Source organism: Chenopodium album, chromosome 4 (genome assembly GCF_948465745.1).
Source record: "Chenopodium album chromosome 4, dcCheAlbu1.1, whole genome shotgun sequence".
Classification (NCBI taxonomy): Eukaryota; Viridiplantae; Streptophyta; class Magnoliopsida; order Caryophyllales; family Amaranthaceae; genus Chenopodium; species Chenopodium album.
In genome coordinates this window covers 24,928,646-24,940,598 of record NC_137837.1, presented here as the reverse complement: position 1 = coordinate 24,940,598, position 11,953 = coordinate 24,928,646, and positions in this window count along the sequence as shown.

The following is an 11,953-nucleotide window of genomic DNA, read 5'->3' as shown; positions in this document are numbered from 1 at the left end:
GAAGCTAGTCAAAGTTTCACAAGAGGAGGATGAAAATATTAATGGAGTTTGGGACAACGACGAGGAAGACGTCTATTTGAAAGACATGGTAGGACCTCCACCTTTGGTGTCATATGCCATGGATGACTTTTGGGTTGAAGAAGATTCATCAATAGATGTCCTCACAAGATCCGGGAGAATGCAACCTCCTGTTTCGACACAACCCATGCCAACCACACAGCAAGTTCCCATACCTATCATAGAAGATAATGACATTGTCAAACAGTTCAAGAAAACCAAAGTTGAAATTAACGTATGGAAGCTTGTGGCAATGTCTCGAGAACATAGGTTGGCCGTAATGAATGCCTTGGATAAAATAGGGATAGATTCCGACACCACTCCTGAGGGTTTGGCTAATTTCCTCACGAGTGATCTCCCTAGTCCCATTAACTTGATCACCTTTTGCGACAAGGATTTGCCCCCAGAAGGTGACAAGCATTATGAGGCATTAAACCTCACAGTGGTTTGCAAGAGAATGAATGTCCCTATGACCCTTGTAGACAATGGATCAGCTATTAATGTCTGTCCACTTAGAACTGCGAGAATGTTAGGCATAAGGGATAAAGACTTAACCCCGTCAACGCAAGGAATAAGAGCCTATGACAAAACTCGTCGTCAAGCTCTTGGCAAGATTACTATGAATGTAACGGCGGGAGCAATAGAACACGCTACTACTTACCAAGTTGTAGATATTAAGGCTTCATTCATTCAATATATTGTTAGGACGCCCTTGGCTTCATGACCTAAAGGTCGTCCCCTCATCTCTCCACCAACTAGTAAAAGCTATAGTTGGAGGAATTCCCATTACGATCGATGCTTCGCCTATGAGAATTAAATCTATAGAGAATCCAATAATCAATGTGGAGCACGATGAAGACGATGAAGATTTATGGGGCTTTAATGAAGAGGTCTCCTTAATCGAGGAGGATGAAAGGACCCCTCTCTGCCACGACCCCCACTCCAATATGATCGTGAATGCTATTCTGAAGAAGCAAGGACATTTTCTTGGGATGACCCTAGGAAAGAAGAAAGGAATAGCAAAACCGCTGGAATCACCTGGCCTCCCTAAATTAGACACTTTCGGATTTGGTCTTGAACCAACTCGGAAAGATCTCAAGCGAGCCTAGGAAAAGTCGAAGGCGCGTAGGGACGCTTGCATTAAAAAGAACGCAATCCCAACAGATCAATACCCTCTTACCCTTAATGGACAATTTATAAAAGAAGGAGTGGACTATCCATGCTACGAATTTCCCGAACCATTTGTCGTAAATGGAATAAGGCAACCGGGATTCGAAATTTTCTTAGATTGCTATTTCATAGACGAAATCCCAACTCCTGTCCAAAAGGAGAAAGCACCCCTATGCTTTGACTTTAATGTCATGGGATTATTATTTGGGAGAAAAAAGGAAGAGCCAACATACAAAGGGGATAATCACTCCAGCGGAAGGATCACAACAAGGGTGGCGCAAGACCGTCAAGGTGACTACTCCAAGTGGAAGGAAGATCTCCATCATTGCAGGGCAAGGACCGATGTTTAAAGAGTCGTCTGAGTCTGAGTCTGAGTCTGAGTCTTTCCCTATAGAGTCATCTAAGTCCTTAGTTGTAGTACCTCCTTCTTCTATCCCTTCCCCTAGAATAGTTAGTGATCAAGTCCCTGAGCACATATCACTCTTTGATGTAATGATCTCAGAGTATAATAATATTACTTCTTCTCCTTACTCCTTGTGTTCTTCTTTAACCCAAGATGACGAGCATTGCTTAACTAACAATGAAAAAGACAAAGAACTTATTAAAGAAATGGAAACACTTGAAAAGAAAACACCGATAATTGAAGAAACTGAGACGGTTGATATCTCAAATGATTCAACCAATAAAAAAGAAGTTAAAATCGGACTAACACTTAATGAACAAGAAAGAACCGATTTAATTAACATGCTTAAAGAATTCATCGATGTATTCGCTTGGTCATACGAAGATATGCCAGGCATTAATAGAGAAATATCCCAACACACCATACCACTAATTCCAGGAATGAAACCTGTAAAATAAAAGTTACGTCGAATGAAACCCGACATAGCTCTTAAAATAAAAGAGGAAGTTCAAAAACAAATAACTGCAGGTTTCATCAAGGTATCTAAATACCCCGAATGGGTCGCCAACGTCGTCCCAGTTCCGAAAAAGAACAAAAGGGTAAGAATATGTGTTGACTATCGAGATCTAAATAAGGCAAGTCCAAAGGACGACTTCCCTTTACCACACATCGATATTCTGGTGGATAACACAGCAAATCACGCACTTCTCTCGTTCATGGATGGATACGCGGGCTATAATCAGATTCTCATGGCAGAAGAAGACATGGAGAAAACAACCTTCATATCACCATGGGGTACTTACTGCTACACGGTAATGTCATTCAGGTTGAAAAACACGGGTGCTACTTACCAACGAGCAGCGACTGCCTTACTCCATGACATGATGCATAAAAAAGTCGAAGTATATGTGGACGACATGATTGTAAAGTAAAAAGATCGCCCAGGCCATCAAGTACCCTTAAGAAAATTCTTCGAAAGGCTAAGAAAATACAATATGAGGTTGAACCCTTCTAAGTGTGCTTTTGGAGTCACCTCAGGCAAACTTTTAGGTTATGTCATAAGCTCTAGAGGAATAGAGATAGACCCAACCAAGCTCAAGGCAATCATGTCAGTTCCACCGCCCAAAACCGAGAAGTAGATTCGAGGTTTTATTGGCCGGTTGCAATACATAAGCAGGTTCATATCAAAATTGACGACAATATGTGAACCAATCTTTAAAAAGCTTAAAAAGAATGTACCAGTAATATGGGATGACGAGTGTGAAAAATCCTTTGAAAAGATCAAAGCCTATCTCGCAAATCCTCCCATATTAGCACCAGCACTTCCGGGAATACCTCTTAGGCTGTAATTAACAGTTACCAAAGAGACAATGGGAGCCATGTTAGCACAAGAAGTAGAAGGCAAGGAAAATGCGATCTACTATCTAAGCAAGAAAATGATCGAATATGAAGCACGCTATACACCACTTGAGAAATTGTGCCTCGCCTTTGTGTGGGCCACAACCAAGTTAAGACATTACATGCTCGTGCATATAGTCTTCGTAGTTTCCCGACTAGATCCACTCAAGTATTTATTCGAGAAATCTACACTCAACGGGCGTATATCAAGATGGATAGTCAACTTAGCCCAGTTCGACGTAAGGTTCATGCCACAAAAAGCTATCAAAGGATCTGTGGTGTCGGATTTTCTAGCGGACTTTCCAATAGAAGACTCGACGCCAATACATGACAATGAATTTCCAGATGAAGACTTAATGGTCACCGAAGATGATACTTGGACCTTGTACTTCGACGGAGCCTCAAACCAAAAGGGATGTGGCGTTTGTGTATTACTAGTATCACCTAAAGAAGAGCATGTTCCAATCTCCATAAAACTTGATTTCGACGTTACCAACAACGCTGCTGAATACGAAGCATGTGTAGTAGGCCTTGAAACAGCCTTGGCATTGGGGGTAAAAAAGTTACGGATACTCGGAGACTCTTCATTAATCATCAATTAAATCTCCAAAAGGTGGAAAGTAAGGAGCGAAAGTCTAGCCCCTTACCAAACCTATCTGGAAACCCTTACTAATCAGTTAGAGAAGGTAGAATGCACATATCTACCTAAAGAAGAAAATCAATTTGCTGATGCCTTGGCAAGACTAGCCTCAATGGTTAGGATTCCTACGGAAATCGAGCAAATGCCTCTAACTATAGAAAAAAGGCACAAACCAGCCTATATTCAAGCTACAGAAGATGATGAAGTAATCCAGGATGAAGAAGAAGAGGAAGAAGAACTGTGGTATACGGATATACTCAATTATGTCACCAAAGGAGAATACCCTCCCCATGCTGACAAAAGAGCAAAACGAGCATTAAGACTCTTGGCTTCCCAATACGTACTCATAGACAACGAGCTACATAAAAGGGTACCTAAGGGTAAAGCTCTCTTATGTGTAGGAAAAAAGGATGCCCAAAGAGCAATGAGGATAGTCCACGAAGGAATTTGTGAAACTCACGTAAATGGAAAAATGTTAGTCAAAAAGATAATGAGAGAAGGATACTATTGGACTACAATGAATAGGGATTGTCATCAATACGTAAAAAGATGCCCTAAGTGCCAAATCTACGCTAATTTACAACACGTTCCTCAATCTTTGCTCTACACCTACACGTCGCCATGGCCATTCTCTACATGGGGAATTGACATCATCGGCAAAATCACTCCCCCAGGAAAAGGAGGTCATGAATATATCTTAGTGGCAATTGATTACTTCACAAAGTGGGTCGAAGCACAATCATACGCTAAACTCACTGCAAAACATGTAGCACTCTTTATCGAAAGAAAAATTGTTTGTCGATATGGAGTCCCAAATGAAATGATAAGTGACAATGGAACTCACTTTCAAGCCGAATGTGAAGAATTGCTACAGAAATATGGTATTCAACATCACCATTCTTCTCCTTATAGACCTCAGGAAAACGGAGTAGTCGAAGTAGCTAATAAAAATCTAAAGACTATCATCGAGAAAATGACGGAAAATTATAAGGATTGGCCTGACAAACTTCACTTCGCATTGTGGGGTTATCGCACGTTAATTCGCACATCAACAAGAAATACACCCTTTTTCTTGGTTTATGGAATGGATGTCGTACAACCTGTCGAACTAGAGATTCCATCTCTACGCATCGTATTGGAGAGAAAACTCGATGAAGTAGAATGGACTAGGGCAAGATATGAAGAGCTAATTCTACTTGATGAAAAACGACTAGAAGCTCTACGTCACACTCAATGCTATCAAACTCGTATGGCTAGGCATTTTAATAAGAAGGTCAAGACAAGAAACATCAAAGTAGGAGACTTGGTGTTAAAATCATTAAGGAAAAATGTTTTAGATCCAAGAGGAAAATTCAAACCTAATTGGTCTGGACCCTACATTGTCAAAACGATCCTGGCAGGTGGTGCAGCAAAATTAACTGACATGGATGGCAATGAGTTCTCAAACATGACAAATCTTGACCAACTTAAGAAATACTCCCCATAATTACTTGAGTAGGATACTCAAGAGAGCTACGTTTGGCCTGATTCCTTAAGAAAGGATACGTAGGCAACCCTTTACGGGTGCGGCCACTTTATTTTTTTCAAATCTCGCATACCAGACTTAATAAAAAATTTAACAGAAGATTGACGAGACATCGGCGTCACAGAAAAAATTCTTACGCCAGCGGACGAACCTTAGCGCCAGACGACAACCTCTATCGCTTGACGTCGGACTGCCGCAGCAGGCGCCAGTCACATAATCGTGGCGCCAATTTACTGAAAATATTTAGGAATATTTCAGTGTTTTTCGGAAAATTTTCGACTTCCGTACTCGAAAAAATTTCTGGAAAATTAATTGTTCGGTTTTCATTGCTTTAATGAATAAAATTTAAAGTAAACAATTTAATTGAAAAGCTGCAATTTCATTAATAAAATAAATTAAATTATTAATGGAATTTAAATAAAGTGTAAATAAATTAACTTTGAATTAAAAAAAAAAAAACTAAGTCTAATAATTGAAAATTAAGCAATGCTCTTAATCTTTTTTCTCTTTCTTAGCCCTTTTCCAATTTTTGTTTGCGTCTTCTTCCTCATCCATAACCTTAGCTAGTAGGCATCCTTTAGAGGACCTACATTCAATCTTTGAATAAATAGTCTCTCCTTTAGCTAGGACCCTATGCTTCTTTTCTACCCAAGCTTTCTTTTCTGTGGTGTCTGCTTTCGTTTTTCCTTTATCCTTCGCAGTACTTTTCTTCTTAGGCATTGTAGGTGTTTTAAACTCAATTATTTCACCCAAGCGTTCCTTAACAGGAATCACTTTTTCACCTAGACGACTCTTCACATAGTTTTACCCTGATTTTTCTTCACGTCCTTTGAAGGTTTCTTCAGAAGCCACTTCTTCACATCATTGGGCAAGGAAGGAGGAACCTTTTGGGTGATCACTTCCCATAAAGGTCTAGCGCTCCAATAAGCATCAAATTTGTCTACTTCCTGAGAAACAGGGAACTCATAGGGACGACGAAGATCACCGGAAGGAATTCTTTGTAGAAGGCCATACTGTCTTTTTACCCTGCAGGGATAATAAAAAGTCATTCGGGACAATCTTGGAAGACGGCAGAAAGGCTGCTTGGTTACACCAACCATCTCTTCTATTTTCCACTAAGGGATGACCCACTTGATGGAAAAATTATAAGAATCGAAGACCTCCTTCCATTCCTGGTGCCCCATCTTAGAGAAGCGTTTCTTCCTTCTCACGAAGCAATTTGGAGTGTACTTCTCAATATTGTCTGGAGGGATAATTAATTGCAGTCTTTCCATTAGCCACATCTGTAAAAATTTCAATAATGCAAATAAATTATTATTACTATACAAAAATATATTTTTGATTTCTGTAATTAAAAATATTATTTTTCTACTTTTATTAAAATTGGAGTGCCCCGAAAAGGTGCTTTTGGATTCTTCTTTAATTCATCAAACTAAGCATAGTCTCTCCAACTATTAAGGGCATTGGATTTCTCCCAGATTCAATTTGCTCTAAAACATTGGATATAATTACTTGACCCTCATTATTTTTACCACTAGTAAAAAAATATTGATTAAGCATGCAAAAGAGAAAAGCCCTTCTTCTATAAACATGGAAAGATTCAGAATAAGGACTATCAAAATAATGGCGAGCAAATTCTTTCAAATTAACTATACTACCATCTACTATTTTTGATAGATCTTTGTCTTTTAAATTGAAGAAGCGTTCAAAATCCTTAAAATAATATTCGTTTATTCTAGGGATTACTACAAGATCTAATGCAGGGAAGCCTAAAATAGCACAGAATTCTTCCGGCAAAGGGCTAATTTCATCATACCCCAATCTAAAACAATGAGTATCTACATCCCAATATTCTAGAGCGGTATGAATAAATTCTAAATCAAGATCTACCCCTTTGACACCATAAATACCCCCCAGGTGAAACACAACTAACTCTTTTCTCTCCTTGGCATTAAGAGACCGACACCATTCATGAGTATACTTGGTAAAACTTTTGGAGACTAGAGACATGTTATTTTTTTCTAAACGCTAAGAAAATATTTTATTTGCTGAAATTATGAAGAAAATCGGCTGGGCATGGGGCTATTTATACACAAAATCGGCACAGTTTTAATCCAGGAAGGATTCGGAGTCAGCGCTCATTAGCGCCAGACGCCAAACATTGACGCCTGACGCAAAAGCCTGGCGCCAAACGCTAAGTGTAGCGCCTGGCGCTACACCAAAACGCGTGGCGCCAGCTAGCGCTAACATGTCTTATCATACGAGCTTTCCAAAAATCGTTTTTGACCTGATTCGAGTCTGCCAATGACTTTACGGTTTCTTTATTCTTCTTTTATATATTTTTCTAAAAATTCGTTTATTACTTCCTCTTAATTACTACAACAATTATATTAATTATACTATTTTTCGGATTTTATTTAGACTAACTTCCAAGTTTTTATAAAACTAATAATTTTTTTACTTTTATTTTTCATTTTTTCTTTTTGGGGGAGAAAGTCGGATACCCTCCATCAATAATAAAAATGACGGAATTTTTGTGCAAAATTAATTTTCACAATTCTTTGCACACACAAACATGCACATAAAAATAATAAAAAATGAAAAACAACGATAAATGATGAATAAACTCATAAAAGTATGTACATACAAGCATGTCTAAATAATGAGTCTAATTAAAGGCAAAGTTCTATACAAAGTCAAAATAAAATAATAAAAAGCACAGGAATAAATTACGGCGCCGAGGGACGTACACCCATCATCTCATAGAACTGTGCCGTATAAGGAGTAACCTCTCCACCAGCTCCAGCTCCAGCTCCGGTCTCCTTGGGAGGAGGAAAACTCAACACAGGACCCGTCCACCCAAGATCAACCTAAGGTTGAGGCTGCGGAGGCTGCTGCGATGACGAGCCAACCTCGTACATCCCACCACCTCTAAGAGCCGAGGTAGCCTCTCCCTGGCCTACCGGTGCAGCATGTGCACCCTCAGATGAAGAGCCTGAGCCCTCTACCGCCTCGGTACAGGCAGCCTTAGAACGGCCGCCCCGACCACCCGAACCAGTGCGGCGACGTCTCGAGCTAGACCTCGCTGGCTCCCTCCGCACCTCAGGTCTCGTACGGGTACGAGAAGGAATGGGCTGACCCTGAAAAAGAAACTAAGATCAGAAATATGCTAAATAGAAGCGGTAATGCAAAAACATAAGAAAAGAAGCTACCTCCTGAATGGCGTCGTCTCGACGGCATGTAGCCACGTTCCTCATCCGCACGAGCTGGTTCCGGAAGGCATCTATACATCGTGCCATCGCCGTGACCACCTCGCGCGAAAACTGCCAGGAAAATAAAGTTAATAAACATGCATAACATATATGGACAAAAAGTTGCAAATAAATAAGCTTACCTGAGTCTGGTGACGAGGAATCGACCGCTCCACAAAGCGCTCGCCCTTAGGAGCCGGAGGAATCCTCTCCTCAATCGGCCCATATGTCCCCTGGTAGTGGATGGACATACGAGGTGGCACGAACTCAACAGGACCACCCTGACAAAGCAAATCAAAATCAGTACAGCATTACTTGGGGGCTACTTAACGAAAGGTAAAAGCTGAAAATCATACAGCCACATCCTCAGCAGGTACAGGGACTGGAGCTAACAACGACAGTAGCTCCTCCTCATAGCACCGCCCAGGGATCGTGTAAGATCGCCAAGGGGTACCTGCTCCCTCTGACATGCTCACCAACCTCGCGGCATTAAACATATGACGCGGTGGAGGAGCAGGAACGACAAAAGTATCCGAGGAATGCTGAATAGCAACCCTCTCTCCAAGATACGCAACCGCTCCGTAGGTCCCCAAGAAATAGCGACGCTCAGCAGAATACTGCACGGCTAGCCCAAGGACTGCCAAGTCGACCCACGGTCGGTACAGCAAATCAGACTCCTGCAAAGAACGCCTATCAGCCAAGAATCTATCGAAGGTATCACAAAATGTTCAAATATGTAAAGAACCATACCGAGATGATCCAATCTCGAACTTAAGCAGTGGACATCCCCATACGGCGGCTGCCCCAGGAAGCACTTACTGGAAACCTGCACGGTGACGGTCTCGCCGGCGCAGCTGAGAGAAAGTACTCGTAGAACCAGATCTACAAAAGGCATAAATTATCAGTAAGTGCTAACTAAAACTTAGAGATAAACTTTACAGGAAATAAAGTATACCTCTACGACCCTCCAAAAACTGGATAGAGCAACGTTCCCCCTAAAGGACCGATGTCGACACGAGTCCCGCAACGCTCGGATGAAGTCAGCGTAGGCCAAGCTGGCCTAGTCGTAAGTCCTGATCCAATGTAGATCACGGACAGCAGGAAGGTAGTAAAGCAGGGCCCTACTACCCTTGTCAGGGGAGAACATCCCTGACAGCAAGATAAGTGCAAAAATGCGCACCCGCTGCTTTCATGTAGTCGCGCCATCATCAAAAGCCGCTGCTAGAGTCGAGCGGCGAATCCCCTTCGCACTTAACTGAGTGGACTCCACCTCAGCTCGAGCCCGAAAAACAATCGGACCCAACAGCTCCTCGACCTCGGGAGAAAAGACGCTGATCTCGCTATCGAACGGCAGCGCCACAGAGCTAAACTCCATCCCTGTATTGAGACTGAAGTCGGTCGAGGTGACCATCATCTCACCCCAAGGGAAGTGGAAAGTGTTGGTGGTGTCCCAAAAGAACTCCACCAGAGCACCAACTACATGGTTACCCCCGCTAGAGGCAATCATGGCCTCCGAGGTCTCAAACAATGCAGTTAGTCCGCAAGACTCCCATAGAAGTCTTGTCTCGTCATCTTTAGCGATGTACATCTTGTACAGGTCGCCCAAACCGTCACAGTCGGAACCATGGCAGCGTGTCCTCTCAAGTTTGATGCCCCGTCTCACCCTCTCATAGATGTGATGGATGGGAGAGAAGTACAAGGTCTTCTCATCCCACTCAGGGAGTCGGCCGAGCGAAGTGGACGGACCGGCGTCGTCCACTACAGGCTCATGTTCCCGTCGAACGTCTCGGGACCGTGAACCAGAGCCTCGCTGCCTAGCCATGCTACATTGTGCAGAATCATCATAAATTAATATTCTATAGTATCTAAGGTTCGCCTAGCCGCATGATACTATGTTCGCAAAAAAAAAACAGAGTATGTAGTACTAAAACAGAGCACAAATTCAAATTGAGCATATACGGCATTTTTCAAGCAATCAAACAATTTCTTGCAATACTATAGTAATTATTGTGACAAATTGGACAAGAATTGCTAGCAAAAACATCAAGAAAAAGCCACATTGTCTTCCCGACCTTAAGAGGTTCAACAATGGTGATTTGTTCGTTTCTTCACCAAATTGAGTCAAACAAGTCTCAAATTACTCCCAAAGCAATATTTAAACATAATAAAGCAATTTCATGGCATAAAATTCGACAAATAAAGAGAATTTAGCAATCTAAATTTTGAATTGTCAAGAAATTCGTAAACAAATGCATGCGAAATTTATTAAAATCGGTGTGAGTTTGGAGGAAACTTACATAGATCGGGAAAATGGATGGAATAAGCTTTGATTTGCAACTAATTTGAGGGAATTCGGTTGAGAAACGATCAAGAACGAACCAAATGAAGTTCTGAGAATTTCTCAACCAGAAACGCCAGCAGCAGCAGCGGAAATGAAGAAGAGAAGGGTATTTATGGAAAACCCGACTCTAGCACCAAGCGTCAGACCTTGGCGTCAATCGATAAAACTTAGCACCTGGCGCTAGTACCAGCGTCTGGCGCTACATCCAAATAAGCGGCGCTAGCGTTATTTCAGCGGCGCCAGATCGCTCAGCCATTCAGTACGGTTGTTCCAACCTTTTGCAATATATTTTGGGTTCCTTGGTACACTAGTTAGCCCCTCTAAGCAATTTGACACAATTACATAAAGTGATCAACCTGATGAAAGATCGTCTCACTTAGCTTAAAGCGCCTTAGCATTGGCTCATCGCAAAAGGCACCGACATACTGGTTCATCGCAAAAGGCACCGACATACTGGTTCAATCAGCAAAAGGCACCGACATACAGGTTCAAAAACAGCAAAAGCGCCGACGTACAGGCATAGAGGAAACAAAGTTCAAGCGAACTTTTAAATATCGACAAGCGTAGGTCTTCAGTAATTTTCTTTGGAAGATTATCGTAACAAATGAGGATAGCTTCAAGCGAGGATATCTTCGGCAGCGTTCCCTAGCTTGCGGAGAGTTCTCACAAACAACTGGAGGTCGTTTCAAGCGAAGCAATCTTCGATGGGGTTCTCTAGCTTGCAGAAGTCTATCATGGCGGAATTGGAGGCAGTTAGAAGCGTAGCAGTCTTCAGGCGGCATTCTCTAGCTTGTAGGAGGTCGTCCAAAATTACAGAAATACAAGAATACGACAGCAAATCGGTTACTTTCATAGGCATGTGCTCGACGGTGCAAGATACGCATTTCTTAACTCTTTTATCTGTTTAACTAACGCTAGTTTGCAGGTATCAGCGTTACAAGAATGATTTAGGATCGCAGAACGTTCTGAATCATTCTCCGTTCCTATCGATACTTTGACTTTTGTTTTCGAAACTTGCGTTTCTCCAAACTCAGTCAAAGTGGGGGCTTCTGTAGACACCCATTTGTGTCTCCCCATAACCAAACCCGGTGATGAGTGCCTTTCACGTCGGATCATAATCGAATGAAGTGAAAGTGTGGAATGTCTAATGTTGCGGATAGTTTTAATT